Raw genomic sequence first — 25,266 nt, 5'->3', positions numbered from 1 at the left:
AGTTGTCGCACTCTGTGAGTGTGTGTGTGTGAGAGAGAGAGTGTGTGTGTGTGTGTGTGTGTGTGTGTGTGTGTGTGTGTGTTTCCTCTGGTATGTGTGTGTGTCTCCTCCGTTCTCTGTCCTCTGCCAGAGCCTCCAGAGTGCCAGCTCAGCTGTTCTGTAAAGTCAGGGGGTGACTCTGACTGGGCAGCATGTCTGGGGGTGACTCTGACTGGGCAGCATGTCTGGGGGTGACTCTGACTGGGCAGCATGTCTGGGGGTGACTCTGACTGGGCAGCATGTATTGGCTCATTCTGTAGGACGGAAACCAAAGGCAGGAAGCCCAAGTTCCTATCCTACCACAACAGACGCTTTATGCTACAATCCGACGCTAAACAAAGGCGAGGAGTCCTTTTAGTAGCTGTCAGCTAAACCAAATAGACACCTAAAGCCAGCGGCGAGTGGAATAATGCAATTGCTAATGGAATTATTTGACTTATTACTACTTATTATTTTTGTAATGATTTTCTTACCCTTGATTGATCCAGGGGAGGTTCGCTGAGCACAAATGCTCTTTATCAGTATGCCCTACTCCACAATCAGCACGCTCCTCTAACGGGTAAGGGGTGGCCTAATTGAGAAATTCTGTTCTAACTAGAAGGCTTTTCACCAGGGTAATAGCACAAAGCCTGCATGTTTGCTTGGATCCACCAGGTTGCACGGCACTCCTCCTGACATGTTTCTGCGCATACATTTCTGCTCTGGCAGCAGACAGGCATGTGGCGAGCACAGTTTCGCCACAGTTTCACAGGATTGTGTCCGTTTGTTGCTACAGTATGCCGGTCAGACTGCCCCACGTACTTTGATCTGAACTAGGCTTGAACGAGCAGGCAGCCAAGGAACGATCCTGAGCACAGTAAAAGACAGTTAGCACAAACTTGGAAAAGAAATGCTGGGAACTAATCGCTAAACTGTGGAGGTCAGAAGCGTGTCACTCCCACTGGAGCCCAAACGGCAAACGCTGATCTGACAATGAGTGGGTGAGGAGTCGGGGCTAACGTGCAAGGAGAGGTGATGAGTTGATGGATGGCAGGTGTGTGTTGACTGAGGGAGGCTGTAGGGCCGAGGGCCTGATTGAAGGCAGGTGTGGAGGGTCCAGGTGAGTGGCGGGACAGAAAAGCGCCCACAAATGTGCACATGCATGCACAAATGCACGTTTGTACCACTATACTGGTGAGGAGTGGACATTTTAGCCGGACAGCAATTTTATAATTGCAATGTCTTTGCTCTACAAGCTCAAAAGTGTCAGTGCATTGTCAGCTTGTAGATTGGTTCATTACACTAGTCTGGATCCAGCCCATAGACCACGCCCACTCCACTGAGTGAACTTCTTATTTGCTTCAGGAAGCTTCAGTCTGATAATTAGGCTAACGGGAGGTCTGACTTAAGGGCAGTCCCTGTGATACTCAGCGATGTAACTCCAAATGTAATCCCAAACCTAAATGTCAAATTCTAAACCTAACCCTATACAACCAAATATTTTCGTAATCAGTTGTGCTCATAACTGTAGTCCTGGGTTTCGGGAAGGTGGTATACTCGTTTTTCTGTTCTGGTTGAGTGTCCCTTCATTTCTTGGCTCAGCCTCAGATTTGAATAGGAAACACAAAACGATATATATTGTTGTGCCTTTCTGACATCAAGTGCTGGTTGTCCCAAAGCGTTCCCCCAGCTAAACGAGACCAAATCAGACATTGCACCCCCTCCTCCTCCCAGTCACATCTTGCTAGTTTATCCATAAACATCAAGCAAGCGGCCCGCAATCTAGGTGTGATCTCAGATCCTCTCTTGGCTGGGCTCTCACTCGCCTCATCATCTTGGGTGATCAGACTTCCGCAGGCCAAGAAACTATGCGTTAGAACGCCCTGCCCGAGGAGCTAAGGCTAGAAAACACAGTGCCGTCTTAACTCTTAATTCAAATCACTCCTGAAAACATTTCTATGCCATGGTGTTTTTTGCACACCGCACCAATTGACGTGTGTGTCCTTATGTCCCTATGTATGTTTGGAGTATGTGTGTGTCCCTATGTCCCATGTACAGTATGTTGGGAGTATGAACAGCTGCAATACCGCTGGGTGACCTAAAGTGGCACTAAAAACAGCCTAAAAACAAACACACACACGCAAACAGGCAGTTCCAAGCAGTATGTCTTTGTGGTTGCGCTGGTCCTTAAAATAAACCATGCACATACAGTACTATACTGTACATGCCTAGCGCCTCAGAGACTCTCGACCAGGGGTGTCCAAACTTGGCACGGAGGCCCAGTAGCTGAGTAATGGCACCAGTCGGTAGCCAAAACGTATGACTGCATTGAAATCTCAGTCAAATTAGATTACAGTAGCTGTAATGTGCAGTGTTGGGCAGTGTGCGTGAAGTTCAGTCAGTAGCTGTAATGTGCAGTGTTGGGCAGTGTGCGTGAAGTTCAGTCAGTAGCTGTAATGTGCAGTGTTGGGCAGTGTGCGTGAAGTTCAGTCAGTAGCTGTAATGTGCAGTGTTGGGCAGTGTGCGTGAAGTTCAGTCAGTAGCTGTAATGTGCAGTGTTGGGCAGTGTGCGTGAAGTTCAGTCAGTAGCTGTAATGTGCAGTGTTGGGCAGTGTGCGTGAAGTTCAGTCAGTAGCTGTAATGTGCAGTGTTGGGCAGTGTGCGTGAAGTTCAGTCAGTAGCTGTAATGTGCAGTGTTGGGCAGTTTGATCACTGTTGTTGATCTCTCTATTTATTCCTATGCCTGCTTTAAACTTTATAATCTAGGACGTCATTTAACAGAAGGGAAGATGGCAAAATACTCAGCGTTGATTTAACTCAGTGAGTATAAATGGAACCAACTGGACCCATTAGTCTCTGACATAAATTGATGCTGATGATTTTACTGAGAAGGTATTAACCTCCGTAGGATTCAGCACTTAAAACTCATCGTAATTCAAAGTAAATGTATGTGATGTTTGCACTGTCTTAAGCAGGAGACAGTGTAAAGCAGTAATAATGCATGTGTAATGATATGCATACTCGGTTTGTCACACCATGGAACAATGTGTTACCAGCCACATTTGATGACTTCAGCTCCGCCCAACGAAATCATAACTCAGATTTTGTTTTATAGTTTACAGTAAGTAGTCTAACTCCACAATTCAGTAAAACACAGTTCCAAACGTTATTACATGTTTTGGGGTCATGGACTCTTTAACATTATAAATGTCTTTTAGAAACAAATCATTGAATTTCCTTTAAAGGCTCTTTAAACGTGCACATCGTGACAGTGTAATAGGGTTTTGGCTTGATTTAATTTCATGGAACAAATGTATGCAATTAAAACAGACGTCTTGACTTACTGGAATAAGATTGATACATGTTCTAAGAACATAGCCTCGCCACAAGCACTTCATCTAACGGCACTGTCACAATCCTGTCATTCTTTGTGCATCGCGAGCAGCCCAGACGTCTTATTGACCCAGGCCGCCTGCCAGTCGTCATCTTCTTGACACCTACACGCAGAATGTTCTGGATCGCTAGGTAGCATTTCACAGCTCACTGTTCCTCGTCAGCAGTTCTCTGGCAGAGCTGTCTGATCTCCGCAAGATGCCTGTCAAACTACGCACATCTCTGGATGAATCGGAACAACAGAGTGAAAGAATGTCTATCCGAGCTTGTGATCAAGCAGCATGTTCCCCTCTCCTTGGGTGTCCCCTGTTGGTCTCTGTTTCTTTCTCAAAACATTTAATTAAATTTAAAAAAAAATCAGTCCCAACAACTACGTATAGTAGAATTGATCAAACCGTGAGGGCGATTTCCTTGGTCCGCACTCCGCACACAAGATAAATAATAATATATTTATAGTGCTTTTACAAAAAGGGCAATAATGGGTAAAAGTAACACGGTAACATCATCAATAAAACAAAACATAAAACACGGAGACTAGCATTTTACATTATAAAAATCGCACACGTGCTAACTGAGCGGTGCTGTGTGCATGCATGCATGCATGCGTGCGTGCGTGTGTATGTGTCTGGTGCTAATCTCACAAACCATTGCACCGATCAGTGGAAAATTACTTGTGCTAACTGACAGTAGAGTAAATTAATAGGACAATGCACCTTTCTTTCCCACATGTTTATTAACTTTATAAATGGAAGTCGACAGAGCTCAGATCAGGCTGAAACCAGGCAGGCCTAAATTTGGAATGATACATCATCAGACGAGACGACAGACGTCACAGTCTGGCCACAGCTACGCTGTTCCCGCATGTGGATTCCCAGATCCACACACAGGATTCTTAAAAAAAAAAAGAAAAATCATAATTGTATACTTTAGTTCAGAAGGGACAGTAAACCGAGGGCAGAGACATCCGAGACAAGACTGGGAGTCAGTTTTGAACTAGAGACCACAAGCTCCAAGTTGAACACACTCCCAAAAGCTCATAAGACTGGTTGAGCCACCAAGGCATTGTATTGAAGTATTGAAGTACTTAATGCTGGTTTGTAAAACTTGAACGTGGACCAGCTTGTGAACTGTGGGCCACCACACACACATCACATACACATCACACAGGACTACTGTTAACGATCAAACAATAAAATGTGTAACAGCAAAGACCCTTGAGGGCGCCGTCCACATCAAGCCGTATAACTGTATCATTCACCACTGTCGTCATTATAGTTGTGGCGTGGGCTCTGTCATACACTAGAGTTGGAACCATTTTTAAAATAATGTATTTATAGTTACGGTATAGTAGTTAGTGCTTGGTGCTGTGGATGGTCCTCAAAGGACAGTTACAGCAATCAAATCACGTTTATTTACAAAGCACATTTAAAAAACAACTTTCGTTGTACCAAAGTGCTATACAGAATGTTTCATCAGCACAACAACTACAAACAGTATAGTAAGAACAACACACAGAGGCTTCTGCATGTGTGTTGTTCTGAAAGGGGTCCTTGAGGCAGTTCCAGCCAAATGTGTTAATATATAGTCATCAATATCAGTTAAACAACTATACATTGGCTATTTGAAAATAGCCGATCTACAGGCTCACAACAGCATTGTAAGCTTGTAGATCTGTATTAATACAGTATATATAGTCATCAATATCAGTTAAACAACTATACATTGGCTATTTGAAAATAGCCGATCTACAGGCTCACAACAGCGTTGTAAGCTTGTAGATCTGCTTATTGACAAAAATCATCTAGCATTTTTCTGTGTAGGCTAGGATTACTCCAAATAGTGTGTTTTCATTTGGTATATCGGATCATGGGGGCTTATAGGTGACCTTGTGACCTTTAGAAAGCGGCAAGAATGGAACCAGCAACCGGGCAACTTCCCTAAACCCTAAACCGTCAAATATCCCCATTTGTTTCCCTACGACTGTGGGACTGGAGTCCCAAAGAATGGAGATGGGATATGATTTAATTTATTTGTGATTCAACAGTCATTCATATTTTATGACAAAATGTCCCCGGGCTGTGGCACAAAGCCTCCAAATGTTTCCTGGCAGTCTCATTAGCTCCACACAAAGAGCAGCAGGAAGAGGCACGTATCCTCATGTTTGTGTTTTGCCGCTCTTGAATGACGGGAAAATTGCTATGGGGTCACATTTCACAACATACCAGCCCACCCCTCAACATTTGATCCTGTTTCTCTCCATTTCTGGCTCCCCCTGCCTCTGGTGTGTGTGTGTGCGTGTGTGTGTGTGTGTGTGTGTGTGTGTGTGTGTGTGTGTGTGTGTGTGTGTGTGTGTGTGTGTGTGTGTGTGTGTGTGTGTGTGTGTGTGTGTGTGTGTGTGTGTGTGTGTGTGTGTGTGTGTGTGTGTGTGTGTGTGTGTGTGTGTGTGTGTGTGTGTGTGTGTGTGTGTGTGTGTGTGTGTGTGTGTGTGTGTGTGTGTGTGTTAGATCTCCAATGCATTTGTGTGTACTGTATGTGCGCGAGTGCTTGTGTGTGCACATAATGTGCTTCCATCTGGCGCGCAGAAGTGTGTGCACAGTATACATGTCCCGGCCTGAAGACAGGAAAAGAGGACTCTTGATCACTGTTGATCTTTTTCATGGATCTTTTTTGATTGCACGAGGGGGGGTGGGAGGGTGGGGGGGGGGGGGGGGGATTTCCTCGCAGAGAACGTCTGCAGCTATGACCAGAGATTGCAGATCTACAAGCGCCATCGTGGGCTTGTAGATCAGCTATTTTCAAATAGAAATAGAAATAAAGCTGAATGTATGTTTTGTAATAATCATTCAAATCTTCAAAGTAACTAGTAACTCAAGTTTTCAAATAATTGTAGTGGAGTAAAAGTACAATATTTGCCTCTGAGATGTAGCGTAAGTATTGAAAATTGGAAATAGAGCGTCGCAGTCCCGCCCCCTTTCATGAGGCCCAGGAAATAATTCCCAATGCATTTTACCCATAGACATTTCAAAAAGTATTTATTTAAAGACCTTTTAAGCATCGTACGAAGCCAACTCGAGTCGTGACAAATCATGACAACAAACACAATATTTTGGACCAAACAAATAATTACAAAGAAGAAAAACAACAACAAAGCGTTTTTTCTTCTTTCTAATTATTTGTTCAGCCTAAAACATTGTGTTTATTGTCATGATTTGTCACGACCTGAGTTGGCTTTGTCCACGGCGTAAACGTCTTTAAATAAATACTTTTTTCAAAAGTCTATGAGGAAAATGAACAGGGAATTGTTTTCGGGTATGCCGAGGGGGCGGGACTGCAACGCTCTATAGTCCAGTAAAGTAAAAGAACCTCATATTTCTACTTAGTACAGTACTTGAGTAAAGTACTGTACTTTCCACCACTGGGAGCCGGCCTCTGACATGCAAGCTTAAACTTACAAACGTACGACGACGACAATAACTCGCTGTAAATACGGCCTAACAACAGCGTGTAATAACTAAGAGTCTTTATGGGACACAAACAGAGGACTTTATGAGTGTGTGTGTGTGTGTGTGTGTGTGTGTGACTGTGTGTGTGTGTGTGTGTGTGTGCAAATCAAATTTGACCCAGATTCTCATCTTCTTTTTCATTTCTTCTTAATACTTATTTTATTTATTTATCTTCCTCTTCTTTTTCTTCTCCTCTTCCTCCTCTGTCTTCCTCTCTGCAGGCTGGATGGATGGATCTTTTGATGTGGCAGTCTCTCAGTGTTGTGACCACAGGCCTCAAGAGGAACCAGATGCTCTTCGGACTGGCTTGCGGTGGAGACGCATATACTGTACATGGTACACACACACACACACACACACACACACACACACACACACACACACACACACACACACACACACACACACACACACACACACACACACACACACACACACATACACACATATATATAAAATAGGGAGGAGGACAAAAGGGACGAGGCTGGGTGGTGGGGACGTGTGTGTGTTGGAGGGGGGCAGCTGAGTTTACTGTAAAGCTTACCCGCCCCACCAAAGTGTAGACGAGAGAGAAGGGGTGTCTTGTCCCTGAGGAAATGACATGACACCATGGAAAGCTTTATTAAGAGGCTCACAGTAAGACAGACAGAAGATGTGCGACAGGAGAGACGACCCACGGTACCAATCTGTGTCTCTCTAGTGGTGTCATGTCACTACGACTCCATTAGCTCAGATGACAAAATGGGGGGGGGGGGATGGTGTACAAATGGAACCACGTGTGTACAAATGGAACCAAATGGACCCTTAAGGGTCCATTCGTACACACTTATACACACTCTGAGTTAGATTAACTCTGCCGATTTGACTGTGTATGGTTTTAACCTATTCAGACCTGTTGTAACTATACAGTATAGTCTACGTTATACGTTTCAATCCGGGAAGAATTTGAAGGTTTTCAGAGAACTAGGTTTTTAGAATCTACCTCAGGTCTAAATGGGTTAAACAGTGGCTGACGAGGTTAGAACTTTGAACCAAAATGTGGGATGAGGAAGTTCTCATATTTTGGTCTGTGACTTGATAGCCCAAATCTAACCGCTATCTAAAATGTATCATTTAATAAAAGGGGCGCCCGGTGGCCTAGTGGTCCAGCCCAGGTACATGCCACATATAGGCTCTGGCCTGTATGCGTCGCATGTTCGAGTCCCGTTCATGACAACCTTTGCTGCATGTCTCTCCCCTTCTCTCTCCCTCTAGCCCATAGAAATCTCTGCAACCCCAAGGAACAGCTTGTGGATGTTTCGAATTTCAGGTTGAAGCTTTGTTATAAACTTTTGAACGTTTTTAGTTTACTCTCATGGCTAGAATGTTTGTCTATATAGAATATACAGTGTATGCACACTCACAGTATGTGCAATGTCTGTGATCTCCGCTTTCTAATCAATCGATGGCTGATGTTGTCTGGAACTGTGTCAACATATGTCAACACTATATGGTCAACACATAATCATCACATCTTCTTGTGCATTCACGGCACCTTAGTCATCCTAATGTAGTTTATGTTTACATTTAGGCATATCACTAACACTGTTTAGATAGGGGTTAAGTTAAATTATCCGACTATAAATGCACCATGTCTCTGTCTGTGTGTGTACGGTTGTAATCCACGTAACTCGAGATCCGTTCGCCCCACCGACTTAAAATTGCCCGGTGTTGAGTCGGTCCCAAAATGGCCTGTTCTGACATCATTCTGACGTCTGCATAGACTCCATTTGGGCATGCCTGACAAAGAACTCCATATATGGGCATAAAAGGGACACAGACATAATATCTGGGTGGGGCATTCACTCGCATCATTCCAAGTAGGCCAGTGCCCAACGGCCACCGCTGTAGAGGCTCCAATGGGCACCGCTCTAGTTACTGTAAAGCCTGGTTTATTCTTACTGTAGCTATATGTGCCAGTGTTGTAGTTCCAAACAAAGAATAGCCCATCTACAAGTTCACAATCTGTGGCGTTGCGACACATTGCAGGCTTGTAGATCCGCTATTTTCGCAGGCGACACTGGCGCACAACTAAGTATAAATATAGTTCACGGCATGCAGGATAACAAGCATGTCACATGTTAGCTCCGTGGCCCCCCTAACCATCCCGAATAAAACAACGTCAGCAGCATGACAAAACCCACGGCGCTACATCGAAACGGTCCCCTCCAATACTCGCCACAGTCAAATGCTGCCCTGGTGCAAGTACCATTCAGTAGACACGGAGAGAGAGAGAGAGAGAGAGAGAGAGGGAAAAAAACTCATTACTGTTTTGATTTATGACCCTCACATGACACCGTAGGGTTTGGCTCCTCGCAGGAAGCCTCGAGAGTCGAGAGCTCCTTCCTGGACTTTGACCACATAAACATAAAGGCGCACATTAAGAGTTTTCCTCTGGTCACACGCCGTGGACGGTAATGTGCTTGCTGACGGAGAGGCCCGTGGATCTGCATGGTTGCCGCTCAGACAGGGAGGTCTGGCTGACATAAGAGAGTGTTTCTGTCCTATGACCAGCATTTTATCTTCAGAGTGGGCTTGTCGTTTGTGTCCTATAACTGACTATAGCATTTTCTTTTAACGTATTCTTTTTTTATCCCATGATTTTGTAACAGATTTTTTCACCCGGTGCCAATTGCTAAACCGTAATCCTGGGCGCTATACTCTCCCTCTGCCAACCTGGGGAGAGCCCCGAACTGAACTCATGCTTCCTTGAATGCATGGGAGTGAGCAGGCCGCTTTATGATTAACATTTTTTTCTCCAGAGTGGGCTTGTTGTTTGTGTTCTATGACTAGCATTTTATCTTCTTTTTGTATTATTTATCTCGCTCTCCCTGTCTCTCCCTGTCCCTCCCTCTGTCCTTTGTCTTTGTATCTCGCTCGCTCTTTCCTTCACTTTGTCAATTTTATTGACACATTTTCTCATTTCTCTCTCTCTCTCTCTCTCTCTCTCTCTCTCTCTCTCTCTCTCTCTCTCTGTGAGGTGGAGCTGTCAAACTCATTGATTCTCACTGCCAACTCATCATCACATATGGACTCCTGGTCCGTACACTGTTTATCTTCTGTTCAAGCAGCTAATCAATGTAGACCATCACTATGTCTTCCATAAGGACACTCTATTCTAAAGCACATAGACATGACAGAACTTTTATTTATTATTTTATTTATTCCCCCTGGAATAAATACAGTTATTGTTTTCAGCATCCCAGAAAACAATGAACAATAGGCTGATATTTACAGAATCATTTAACTGTAGTTGAACGTCCCATAGCTGGTGGTGACGGTAGCATTGCATAGCAACCGGATCAATGTTAAAAGCTGCCGTGGGGCTCAAGCATTATATACATACACAGAGTATACGTTGGGGTCCGTACTCCGCAGCCTATACGGACCTAGCAAATAACATCCCCTGGCTGTGAAGCAAATCCCTTCATTTTAACCCCTTTTTTAATCTACACCAAATCTCTACAGGTGCCAAAAATAGCCAATCTACATGCTCACAACACGTCACAGGTGCACAAGTTTGTAGATCGGTGAATGCTATTTTTGGTGAATGTTCTCTCCAGAATAGGGGTGGTGGGGTTCAAGTGTTTAAACATCTGTCCTAATGGAAACGGATATTCTCTCAAGTTTTCTTTGTGGCATACCGTCTCTTAGTGGGGGATATGACATAAAAAGTGCTAAAAAGTAACAACGTAATTCAGGGGTGCCATGGATGAAAACATTATTTACAGGGGTGCCCTGAGCCAAAACAAAGTTTGAGAAACACTACTGTAGACAGTTAGTACACTATAGTATACACATATACACATTGGCCATTTTAAAGAGATGTTTGGTATGCTAATGTTCCCAGTGATCATCCAGTCGAGCTAAAGTTGCTGACAGGAAAACTCCTAAAACTGGGGCCTGTGGTTTTGTTTCATGTGGTTAAGTGGTGCCACTCTGAGAATCCTCCTTGGGTTCCCTCCTGCTGATCAAAGGCTCTCTTGCTAATCTATTTCGCTCTGAGGCTACGGCTGTTTCCACGACAACGTGATCATACACAGGAAGTCCTGTCCTTCCTTCATGGTCCCTTGTCATCGACAATGCAACCACTCAGCAGTGGCTGATCCTTCCTTCAGTCACCACGCATGTGTGTTTGTGCGACCGTGCGCGCGTGCGTGTGGGATTCAACTGCAAACAGCACAATGCTTTTAAACGTTCCTCCACTTTGTGTGTGTGTGTGTGTGTGTGTGTGTGTATGTGTGTGTGTGTGTGTGTGTGAGTGTATTTCCGTTTCTGTGATTGCAATGCAGGCCCATTGGCTTGTGTATGTTTTAAACACAATTCTTATTACCTCGGGTAAGCCTGACATGTACTTCGTTGTGAGATGGTGTTGATGAAGTATAAATCCCCCCGTAGTGATCCAGAATGCACCTTGAAATGCCACCGTTCGCAGCCCACCCATCTCGGCTGCCGTGTTAATTAGTTAATTGAAATGCCACCGTTCGCAGCCCACCCATCTGCCCATTCGGCTGCCGTGTTAATTAGTCAGGTGGTCGACACGTTTTGAGCTCGTTGATCTGCTTCTTTTGCTGTTTTTTTATTTGAATCAGTTTTGGCCGGTGGATAGGAGGTTTCCACCCGACAGACGATATATTGAGTAGAGAAGATAGCCCATTCCACACCTTGCCAATAGCACAACATTTATAATATTACATAATGTGGCTTGTGAAGAATGTGTCAAATATTTACTTGGGGACTATGGGGGAAAAGAGTTGGTTGTTGTAAGCTGGCCAATTCTCCATTTGAATTAATAGACTCACTTTCTAATTTTTGTCTCCTAAGGCCACATGAATCATGATACAGGACATGGATTGAAGTTGGGCTCTCTGGCATCAGTGGCATGGCATAATCACTATAGGGCCTTTTCTTTTTTTGCACTGGCCGATTCGATTAGTTTCCAGTCTTGGTTTCTCCCGTCATCTTTGGCGCAATCACCCTGCCGTGTCAACAAATCACTGTGAAGTCAAGTCTGATGAGGATGGAACAGCTAACGAGTTCTAGCCAGGCTTGTTCCTTTATACAGTTCTAGTGTGGAAGCATACAACACAGGCGTGATCGGCAGATTGTATCTATGATTGGATTATCGATGTGCTTCCAGTGCATTAGTGGAACACGCTTTGCTTCTTTATGTTTACCTTGCCTGTCTTTATCTACCGATTTAAAATGTGAGGCTGTGTGAAATTAAATGACATTTTTAAATCTTTGATACACTTTGAGAACATTTCCACCCAGAGGTCATAAACAAATTATCATCCCCGACTCTTTCATGTCACTAATAATGGCACTCAGTCCTCGGGGAGCTCTGAGCACAATGTGCAATTTGTACATTGTACAAACACATGATTGAATGCATGTGAGTGCGCTCGCATTGGAATGCATGCATGTGTACTGTGCAGGTCCGTCCGCGTGCTCGCATGCATGCACATACTGTACACACACACACACACACACACACACACACACACACACACACACACACACACACACACACACACACACACACGCATGCGGCCTGCACAAAGAGCCTGCCATTCAGCCTCCAAGACTGTTGTCATCTTCAGAATGTTTTCAAGTCGAATGTGAACAATATGTGTTGGGGGCGCCTGCAGGGCTCTTATGGACGTGGGGAATGTCAAATCTGCATCCTATTAAGAATCTGTTAGAAACTTATTATGGAAAGATGGAATGAGCTTATGAAGGCAGGGGAGCATCAGCTGCAGCACATTAGATGGCCTGATCCCTCTCCCCCCGCTCTGTTCTTCAGACAGTGAATTCCATTGTGTCCAGCCTACAGTCAGTCGAGTGTTTTTCTTTGACTACATTTTTGTTTGTATAACATCGAGGCCTTGGGGAATTGGAAAGATAAACTGGTAACACTGTACAATAATGGCATCATTCCGTTGTATTAATACAACTACTAACGCATACAAAACATTCCTCTAAAATATACATGATACATAATACAGTCTTACTGTAAGTAATGGAAGCCTCCCATGTACTAGCTCTGGTCCATAGCTCTAATGCCTTTGCATCAACTTCCTGCGCTCGCATGAAATGCAGACCAGCCTCTCTACTGTAGCAAAAATAAAAAATAAAGTTTTCGCTACTCACCAATACAAAGACGGCTTGTGTGATTACAAAGCCTACTTTCTGCGCTCTGAGCCCCCCCCCCACAAATTCACGTACAAAATCTTGTCTATGGAGTCTTCTCTTGGCAATATCGGTAGAGGGCGCAGTGGAGTAACTCAAAGTATTATTCTTCTGTTGAAAAAGAAAATCCTTTTCTGGCCAAAAAGTACATTTTATACGTGTGGTGGGGGGCTCAGAGTGCATCCATCCCGGAAAGTAGGCTTTGTAATCACTCAAACCATCTTTGTATTGGTGAGTATAGCGAAAATGTTCTTTTTATTTTCGCTACAGTCGAGAGGCTGGTCTGCATTTTATGCGAGCGCAGGAAGTTGAGAGTAGCATAGCTCTAATGCCTTTGGACCAGACTCCAGAGCTATGCATGTACCAGTCCAGAGTGTACTGTAGTAGCCTACTGTCACAGCCAAATCCATGCACCCAGTGATGACAGTGTTGTTATGTTATGTTATGACATGAACGCTAGCATACTATTCTCTGCATGTCATAAAAAGCTTGCAGTCAGTGAAAATAGACAAACATTCTGCAAAAATAGCAGCTTACCACAAGTTGAGAGAGAGAGAGAGAGAGAGATAGAGAGAGAGAGAGTGTGCGTGCACTGGGTGCATGTGTGTGCACTTGCACCCATCATGCACGCACCGTCCAGCGTTCACACTTTCCTGTCGCCTTTGCTTCAGTTTATTGGTTAACATTGAATGCTTACAAAACTCAAACACAAACGCACATAATGAAAAGTGTATAAAATCCTCACTTTTTCACGCCTATATCTATTCTACGTTCGAGCATAGACATGGTAACGCCCCGTCTGCCTCTGATTGGCCTACTGACACTGCCTGTTTTGCGCCCATGGTCTCGCCAGCCTGTCGTCCTACGCGAGACGTGAGGTTACTCCTTGGTGGGAAAGTACAAGAGAGTGACAGCTTGGCACGCGCGGCAGTAACTTGTAACTTTTATTTTTGTAGAAGAGGCAAACTAATATTGTTTATTATGCCGTTTGCTTTGATTGAATGATTGATTGAATACGTTCGTTGTATGACTTCATTTGGGTGTGTTCTAATTAAAGTGTTAGTGTTGATTATCGTTGATTAATATAATTCTAGTAAACTATTATACTAAAAAAGATTTTTTCCAGAAAAGTAACTGTTTTCGACGTGCATGGTTTCTACCCAACCTTTCATCTTCTCTTCTATTCTTTGCTTTAATAAAGTTATTGGTTTTTGTGGTCTCGGAGTATTTAATCGCATTTTGCTTTATTTTTTCATAAGTCATTTCTTTCTTGCCTATCTATCACTAGTTCTTCACTAGTGTATGTGATGCGTGGGTCGGGTCGTGTCTCGCGTACAGTTTCTAATCATTTGATTGGAGCTGTATCGTTTCACGTCATTTGCCGGTAAAGCACCGTCACGTCAGTTCACATCAGATATGAACGGCATACTATAGCACGCCATTTTTCATCATTTTTGAGGATTTGAAAAAAATGAAAAAAACGATGGGTTATAGCCCATGTTTTTTGAAATTTTGAAAAAAAAAGTTATCCTCGTTTCTCATCATTTTGGACCATGGGCTATAGCCCATATCGTACGGCATACTATAGTACGCAGTTTTTCATCATTTTTGACGATTTGACAAAAATGAAAAAAACGATGGGTTATAGCCCATGTTTTTTGAAATTTTGAAAAAAAAGGTTATCTCGTTTCTCATCATTTTGGACCATGGGCTATAGCCCATATGGTACGGCATACTATAGTACGCAGTTTTTCATCATTTTTGACGATTTGACAAAAATGAAAAAAAACGATGGGTTATAGCCCATGTTTTTTTAAATTAAAAAAAAAAAGGTTATCCTCGTTTCTCATCATTTTGGACCATGGGCTATAGCCCATATGGTACGGCATACTATAGTACGCAGTTTTTCATCATTTTTGACGATTTGACAAAAATGAAAAAAACGATGGGTTATAGCCCATGTTTTTTGTAATTTTGAAAAAAAAGGTTATCCTCGTTTCTCATCATTTTGGACCATGGGCTATATAGCCTTTCGCTTTTCCACGATTTTCACCTTTTTTAAATTCCTCAACAATGATGAAGACTATAGCGATGACCTCTGAGACCATGGACCAATGAACCATGTAAATACAACAAATTGAGCAGGGCACTGCAGGGAGTTGCACCCCGTTCCGGTAAACCAGAAGTACGACACCAGTGCCTTAGTTTTTGTGTTGACATTTACAGGTCCTTTCGTTGAAAAAATGAAAAAAACGATGGGTTATAGCCCATGTTTTTTGAAATTTTGGAAAAAAAAGTTATCCTCGTTTCTCATCATTTTGGACCATGGGCTATAGCCCATATCGTACGGCATACTATAGCACGCCGTTTTTCATCATTTTTGAGGATTTGAAAAAAATTAAAAAATTAAAAAAACGATGGGTTATAGCCCATGTTTTTTGAAATTTTGAAAAAAAAGTTATCCTCGTTTCTCATCATTTTGGACCATGGGCTATAGCCCATATCGTACGGCATACTATAGCACGCCGTTTTTCATCATTTTTGACGATTTGACAAAAATGAAAAAATAAAAAAAACTATGGGTTATAGCCCATGTTTTTTGAAATTTTGAAAAAAAAAGTTATCCTCGTTTCTCATCATTTTGGACCATGGGCTATAGCCCATATGGTACGGCATACTATAGTACGCAGTTTTTCATCATTTTTGACGATTTGACAAAAATGAAAAAATGAAAAAAACGATGGGTTATAGCCCATGTTTTTTGAAATTTTGACAAAAAGGTTATCCTCGTTTCTCATCATTTTGGACCATGGGCTATAGCCCATATCGTACGGCATACTATAGCACGCCGTTTTTCATCATTTTTGAGGATTTGAAAAAATGAAAAAAACGATGGGTTATAGCCATATATACATATATGTTTTTTGAAATTTTGAAAAAAAAAGTTATCCTCGTTTCTCATCATTTATTATATAGGCTATCATTTCTTTATGTGCTGATCGACCAATATGTTGGGGACACATGCCTACATATTTTATCTGAGATTTGGGAACAATTTATTGATTCAGCATGAAGACTAAAGCCTTCTGAATAAATCTATACGCAAGTGTATGCCTACGCAAATGTCTACGCCACCTAAAGAGGATTTGACGGAGTTTCCGACCAACCTACGTGAGCGTCAAGTTCACGGCCATTTCCTTGAATTCCAAATTAAAATGTGGGAAATCCACGTAAATTCCGCTAGCACGTCACGTCATGTTATCATCGTAAACGCCGTTGTGAATTTGGACCATGGTGTTGCAAAGCAAAAGAAAGCGCTGGTAGTGTACTATCCAAGCTTCTGCCTGGATATAGGGTTCGAAGCCCTACAGCGCTGTAACCTGCTAACCTTAGTCCTGTTGTATGTTCACATTAAATATGAAATTCACTATTTCACCAGTGTGAAGTCAACTTGGAGAAATGGAGAGCAAAGGGTTAAATCTGGACTGACAATCATTGCCACTGACACTCTGCTAATTGTCACTCACTCACTCACTCCCCAATTGCCTCACTAATCAGCATCAGTGCATTCACTGCACCTGAGAGTAGGGCGTTGGCCAAACACAGGAAACACACAAACCTCCATGAGAAACAGCAGTGTGCATCCAAACAGGAGCAACACACACAAACAGCAGAGCAGAACGGTGCAGCCATATAAATGCTGGAGAGACAGCCGGTGAGAGAACTGTATATCTGTGACAGATCATGCCAGTTGCATGCCAGTTCATGGACACTTGTTATTGTTTGTTGTTGTTTATGATGACTTGAGTTGAAGTTAAAGGAAACATGATGGCCAATTGGACATGAACAATGAACATGATCATTTGATTTTAAATACATTTGAATTGATTATTGATTGATAAAAACGTTTCAATGATGCTAATTAATTCAGTTTATTTAATTTACATTTCATGAGTTTATTATGTTTAAAAACTGTTTAGAAACGAATTGAGCAAAAAATGAATTGATTTAGAAATTAGTTGATTAAGACACACTTAAGTAAAAATGATATTTAGGTGTTTAGAACATGTAAAGTATGTGTATTGATTGAATGTGCATTATACTTACATTAGTTCTTTTTTATTTTCCCTTTAAGGTTTTTCACCTTACCTGACTTACCCACTAACTGACTTACACAATACCTGTACAACTGTACTCAACTACAAAGTAAAGAAGAGTAAAAAGAAGGAAACTGTGTGGTCATTGTATGAGTGAAACCCAGTAACAATCTCCATATGGTCTGTGCCATCCCTTTCAAGCAGGGAAACTGCAAAAAATACTAAATAGCTTGACAACCAGTGTTAAGATGCTGTGTTTAGATTACCCCACCTGAAACTAATCTATAATACGATATGGGCTATAGCCCATGGTCCAAATTAATGATGAGAAACGAGGCTAACTCTTTTTTTCAAAATTTCAAAAAACATGGGCTATAACCCATCGTTTTTTTATTTTTTTCAAATCCTCAAAAATGATGAAAAGCGGCGTGCTATAGTATGCCGTACGATATGGGCTATAGCCCACGGTCCAAAATGATGAGAAACGAGGCTTACTTTTTTTTTCAAAATTTCAAAAAACATGGGCTATAACCCATCGTTTTTGTCATTTCGTCATTTTTTTCAAATCCTCAAAAATGATGAAAAACGGCGCGCTATAGAATGCCGTACGATATGGGCTATAGCCCACGGTCCAAAATGATGAAAAACGAGGCTAACTTTTTTTTTCAAAATTTCAAAAAACATGGGCTATAACCCATCGTTTTTGTCATTTCGTCATTTTTTTTAAATCCTCAAAAATGATGAAAAACGGCGCGCTATAGTATGCCGTACGATATGGGCTATAGCCCATGGTCCAAAATGATGAGAAACGAGGCTAACTTTTTTTTTTCAAAATTTCAGAAAACATGGGCTATGACCCATCGTTTTTGTCATTTCGTCATTTTTTTCAAATCCTCAAAAATGATGAAAAACGGCGCGCTATAGTATGCCGTACGATATGGGCTATAGCCCATGGTCCAAAATGATGAGAAACGAGGCTAACTTTTTTTTTCAAAATTTCAAAAAACATGGGCTATAACCCATCGTTTTTGTCATTTCGTCATTTTTTTCAAATCCTCAAAAATGATGAAAAACGGCACGCTATAGTATGCCGTACGATATGGGCTATAGCCCACGGTCCAAAATGATGAGAAACGAGGCTAACTTTTTTTTTCAAAATTTCAAAAAACATGGGCTATAACCCATCGTTTTTGTCATTTTGTCATTTTTTTCAAATCCTCAAAAATGATGAAAAACGGCGCGCTATAGTATGCCGTACGATATGGGCTATAGCCCATGGTCCAAAATGATGAGAAACGAGGCTAACTTTTTTTTTCAAAATTTCAAAAAACATGGGCTATAACCCATCGTTTTTGCAATTTCGTCATTTTTTTCAAATCCTCAAAAATGATGAAAAACGGCGCGCTATAGTATGCCGTACGATATGGGCTATAGCCCACGGTCCAAAATGATGAGAAACGAGGCTAACTTCTTTTTTCAAAATTTCAAAAAACATGGGCTATAACCCATCGTTTTTGTCATTTCGTCATTTTTTTCAAATCCTCAAAAATGATGAAAAACGGCGCGCTATAGTATGCCGTACGATATGGGCTATAGCCCACGGTCCAAAATGATGAGAAACGAGGCTAACTTTTTTTTTCAAAATTTCAAAAAACATGGGCTATAACCCATCGTTTTTGTCATTTCGTCATTTTTTTCAAATCCTCAAAAATGATGAAAAACGGCGCGCTATAGTATGCCGTACGATATGGGCTATAGCCCATGGTCCAAAATGATGAGAAACGAGGCTAACTTTTTTTTTCAAAATTTCAAAAAACATGGGCTATAACCCATCGTTTTTGTCATTTCGTCATTTTTTTCAAATCCTCAAAAATGATGAAAAACGGCACGCTATAGTATGCCGTACGATATGGGCTATAGCCCACGGTCCAAAATGATGAGAAACGAGGCTAACTTTTTTTTTCAAAATTTCAAAAAACATGGGCTATAACCCATCGTTTTTGTCATTTCGTCATTTTTTTCAAATCATCAAAAATGTTGAAAAACGGCGCGCTATAGTATGCCGTACGATATGGGCTATAGCCCACGGTCCAAAATGATGAGAAACGAGGCTAACTTTTTTTTTCAAAATTTCAAAAAACATGGGCTATAACCCATCGTTTTTGTCATTTCGTCATTTTTTTCAAATCCTCAAAAATGATGAAAAACGGCGCGCTATAGTATGCCGTACGATATGGGCTATAGCCCACGGTCCAAAATGATGAGAAACGAGGCTAACTTTTTTTTTCAAAATTTCAAAAAACATGGGCTATAACCCATCGTTTTTGTCATTTCGTCATTTTTTTCAAATCCTCAAAAATGATGAAAAACGGCGCGCTATAGTATGCCGTACGATATGGGCTATAGCCCACGGTCCAAAATGATGAGAAACGAGGCTAACTTTTTTTTTCAATATTTCAAAAACCATGGGCTATAACCCATCGTTTTTGTCATTTTGTCATTTTTTTCAAATCCTCAAAAATGATGAAAAACGGCGCGCTATAGTATGCCGTACGATATGGGCTATAGCCCATGGTCCAAAATGATGAGAAACGAGGCTAACTTTTTTTTTCAAAATTTCAAAAAACATGGGCTATAACCCATCGTTTTTGTCATTTCGTCATTTTTATCAAATCCTCAAAAATGATGAAAAACGGCACGCTATAGTATGCCGTACGATATGGTCTATAGCCCACGGTCCAAAATGATGAGAAACGAGGCTAACTTTTTTTTTCAAAATTTAAAAAAACATGGGCTATAACCCATCGTTTTTGTCATTTCGTCATTTTTTTCAAATCCTCAAAAATGATGAAAAACGGCGCGCTATAGTATGCCGTACGATATGGGCTTTAGCCCAAGGTCCAAAATGATGAGAAACGAGGCTAACTTTTTTTTTTCAAAATTTCTAAAAACATGGGCTATAACCCATCGTTTTTGTCATTTCGTCATTTTTTTCAAATCCTCAAAAATGATGAAAAACGGCGCGCTATAGTATGCCGTACGATATGGGCTATAGCCCACGGTCCAAAATGATGAGAAACGAGGCTAACTTTTTTTTTCAAAATTTCAAAAAACATGGGCTATAACCCATCGTTTTTGTCATTTCGTCATTTTTTTCAAATCCTCAAAAATGATGAAAAACGGCACGCTATAGTATGCCGTACGATAAGGGCTATAGCCCACGGTCCAAAATGATGAGAAACGAGGCTAACTTTTTTTTTCAAAATTTCAAAAAACATGGGCTATAACCCATCGTTTTTGTCATTTCGTCATTTTTTTCAAATCCTCAAAAATGATGAAAAACGGCGTGCTATAGTATGCCGTACGATATGGGCTATAGCCCACGGTCCAAAATGATGAGAAACGAGGCTAACCTTTTTTTTCAAAATTTCAAAAAACATGGGCTATAACCCATCGTTTTTGTCATTTCGTCATTTTTTTCAAATCCTCAAAAATGATGAAAAACGGCGTGCTATAGTATGCCGTACGATATGGGCTATAGCCCATGGTCCAAAATGATGAGAAACGAGGCTAACTTTTTTTTTCAAAATTTCAAAAAACATGGGCTATAACCCATCGTTTTTGTCATTTCGTCATTTTTTTCAAATCCTCAAAAATGATGAAAAACGGCACGCTATAGTATGCCGTACGATATGGGCTATAGCCCACGGTCCAAAATGATGAGAAACGAGGCTAACTTTTTTTTTCAAAATTTCAAAAAACATGGGCTATAACCCATCGTTTTTGTCATTTCGTCATTTTTTTCAAATCCTCAAAAATGTTGAAAAACGGCGCGCTATAGTATGCCGTACGATATGGGCTATAGCCCACGGTACAAAATGATGAGAAACGAGGCTAACTTTTTTTTTCAAAATTTCAAAAAACATGGGCTATAACCCATCGTTTTTGTCATTTCGTCATTTTTTTCAAATCCTCAAAAATGATGAAAAACGGCGCGCTATAGTATGCCGTACGATATGGGCTATAGCCCACGGTCCAAAATGATGAGAAACGAGGCTAACCTTTTTTTTCAAAATTTCAAAAAACATGGGCTATAACCCATCGTTTTTGTCATTTCGTCATTTTTTTCAAATCCTCAAAAATGATGAAAAACGGCGCGCTATAGTATGCCGTACGATATGGGCTATAGCCCACGGTCCAAAATGATGAGAAACGAGGCTAACTTTTTTTTTCAAAATTTCAAAAAACATGGGCTATAACCCATCGTTTTTGTCATTTCGTCATTTTTTTCAAATCCTCAAAAATGTTGAAAAACGGCGCGCTATAGTATGCCGTACGATATGGGCTATAGCCCACGGTCCAAAATGATGAGAAACGAGGCTAACTTTTTTTTTCAAAATTTCAAAAAACATGGGCTATAACCCATCGTTTTTGTCATTTCGTCATTTTTTTCAAATCCTCAAAAATGATGAAAAACGGCGCGCTATAGTATGCCGTACGATATGGGCTATAGCCCACGGTCCAAAATGATGAGAAACGAGGCTAACCTTTTTTTTCAAAATTTCAAAAAACATGGGCTATAACCCATCGTTTTTGTCATTTCGTCATTTTTTTCAAATCCTCAAAAATGATGAAAAACGGCGCGCTATAGTATGCCGTACGATATGGGCTATAGCCCACGGTCCAAAATGATGAGAAACGAGGCTAACTTTTTTTTTCAAAATTTCAAAAAACATGGGCTATAACCCATCGTTTTTGTCATTTCGTCATTTTTTTCAAATCCTCAAAAATGATGAAAAACGGCGCGCTATAGTATGCCGTACGATATGGGCTATAGCCCACGGTCCAAAATGATGAGAAACGAGGGTAACTTTTTTTTTCAAAATTTCAAAAAACATGGGCTATAACCCATCGTTTTTGTCATTTCGTCATTTTTTTCAAATCCTCAAAAATGATGAAAAACGGCGCGCTATAGTATGCCGTACGATATGGGCTATAGCCCACGGTCCAAAATGATGAGAAACGAGGCTAACTTTTTTTTTCAAAATTTCAAAAAACATGGGCTATAACCCATCGTTTTTGTCATTTCGTCATTTTTTTCAAATCCTCAAAAATGATGAAAAACGGCGCGCTATAGTATGCCGTATGATATGGGCTATAGCCCACGGTCCAAAATGATGAGAAACGAGGCTAACTTTTTTTTTCAATATTTCAAAAACCATGGGCTATAACCCATCGTTTTTGTCATTTTGTCATTTTTTTCAAATCCTCAAAAATGATGAAAAACGGCGCGCTATAGTATGCCGTACGATATGGGCTATAGCCCATGGTCCAAAATGATGAGAAACGAGGCTAACTTTTTTTTTCAAAATTTCAAAAAACATGGGCTATAACCCATCGTTTTTGTCATTTCGTCATTTTTATCAAATCCTCAAAAATGATGAAAAACGGCACGCTATAGTATGCCGTACGATATGGTCTATAGCCCACGGTCCAAAATGATGAGAAACGAGGCTAACTTTTTTTTTCAAAATTTAAAAAAACATGGGCTATAACCCATCGTTTTTGTCATTTCGTCATTTTTTTCAAATCCTCAAAAATGATGAAAAACGGCGCGCTATAGTATGCCGTACGATATGGGCTTTAGCCCACGGTCCAAAATGATGAGAAACGAGGCTAACTTTTTTTTTTCAAAATTTCTAAAAACATGGGCTATAACCCATCGTTTTTGTCATTTCGTCATTTTTTTCAAATCCTCAAAAATGATGAAAAACGGCGCGCTATAGTATGCCGTACGATATGGGCTATAGCCCACGGTCCAAAATGATGAGAAACGAGGCTAACTTTTTTTTTCAAAATTTCAAAAAACATGGGCTATAACCCATCGTTTTTGTCATTTCGTCATTTTTTTCAAATCCTCAAAAATGATGAAAAACGGCACGCTATAGTATGCCGTACGATAAGGGCTATAGCCCACGGTCCAAAATGATGAGAAACGAGGCTAACTTTTTTTTTCAAAATTTCAAAAAACATGGGCTATAACCCATCGTTTTTGTCATTTCGTCATTTTTTTCAAATCCTCAAAAATGATGAAAAACGGCGTGCTATAGTATGCCGTACGATATGGGCTATAGCCCACGGTCCAAAATGATGAGAAACGAGGCTAACTTTTTTTTTTCAAAATTTCAAAAAACATGGGCTATAACCCATCGTTTTTGTCATTTCGTCATTTTTTTCAAATCCTCAAAAATGATGAAAAACGGCGTGCTATAGTATGCCGTACGATATGGGCTATAGCCCATGGTCCAAAATGATGAGAAACGAGGCTAACTTTTTTTTTCAAAATTTCAAAAAACATGGGCTATAACCCATCGTTTTTGTCATTTCGTCATTTTTTTCAAATCCTCAAAAATGATGAAAAACGGCACGCTATAGTATGCCGTACGATATGGGCTATAGCCCACGGTCCAAAATGATGAGAAACGAGGCTAACTTTTTTTTTCAAAATTTCAAAAAACATGGGCTATAACCCATCGTTTTTGTCATTTCGTCATTTTTTTCAAATCCTCAAAAATGTTGAAAAACGGCGCGCTATAGTATGCCGTACGATATGGGCTATAGCCCACGGTCCAAAATGATGAGAAACGAGGCTAACTTTTTTTTTCAAAATTTCAAAAAACATGGGCTATAACCCATCGTTTTTGTCATTTCGTCATTTTTTTCAAATCCTCAAAAATGATGAAAAACGGCGCGCTATAGTATGCCGTACGATATGGGCTATAGCCCACGGTCCAAAATGATGAGAAACGAGGCTAACCTTTTTTTTCAAAATTTCAAAAAACATGGGCTATAACCCATCGTTTTTGTCATTTCGTCATTTTTTTCAAATCCTCAAAAATGATGAAAAACGGCGCGCTATAGTATGCCGTACGATATGGGCTATAGCCCACGGTCCAAAATGATGAGAAACGAGGCTAACTTTTTTTTTCAAAATTTCAAAAAACATGGGCTATAACCCATCGTTTTTGTCATTTCGTCATTTTTTTCAAATCCTCAAAAATGATGAAAAACGGCGCGCTATAGTATGCCGTACGATATGGGCTATAGCCCACGGTCCAAAATGATGAGAAACGAGGCTAACCTTTTTTTTCAAAATTTCAAAAAACATGGGCTATAACCCATCGTTTTTGTCATTTCGTCATTTTTTTCAAATCCTCAAAAATGTTGAAAAACGGCGCGCTATAGTATGCCGTACGATATGGGCTATAGCCCACGGTCCAAAATGATGAGAAACGAGGCTAACTTTTTTTTTCAAAATTTCAAAAAACATGGGCTATAACCCATCGTTTTTGTCATTTCGTCATTTTTTTCAAATCCTCAAAAATGATGAAAAACGGCGCGCTATAGTATGCCGTACGATATGGGCTATAGCCCACGGTCCAAAATGATGAGAAACGAGGCTAACTTTTTTTTTCAAAATTTCAAAAAACATGGGCTATAACCCATCGTTTTTGTCATTTCGTCATTTTTTTCAAATCCTCAAAAATGATGAAAAACGGCGCGCTATAGTATGCCGTACGATATGGGCTATAGCCCACGGTCCAAAATGATGAGAAACGAGGCTAACTTTTTTTTTTCAAAATTTCAAAAAACATGGGCTATAACCCATCGTTTTTGTCATTTTGTCATTTTTTTCAAATCCTCAAAAATGATGAAAAACGGCGCGCTATAGTATGCCGTACGATATGGGCTATAGCCCACGGTCCAAAATGATGAGAAACGAGGCTAACTTTTTTTTCCAAAATTTCAAAAAACATGGGCTATAACCCATCGTTTTTGTCATTTCGTCATTTTTTTTAAATCCTCAAAAATGATGAAAAACGGCGCGCTATAGTATGCCGTACGATATGGGCTATAGCCCACGGTCCAAAATGATGAGAAACGAGGCTAACTTTTTTTTTCAAAATTTCAAAAAACATGGGCTATAACCCATCGTTTTTGTCATTTCGTCATTTTTTTCAAAT

This window comes from Protomyctophum bolini, assembly GCF_963924005.1.
Source record: "Protomyctophum bolini genome assembly, chromosome: 12".
Lineage (NCBI taxonomy): Eukaryota > Metazoa > Chordata > Actinopteri > Myctophiformes > Myctophidae > Protomyctophum > Protomyctophum bolini.
This window is presented reverse-complemented; position numbering follows the sequence as displayed.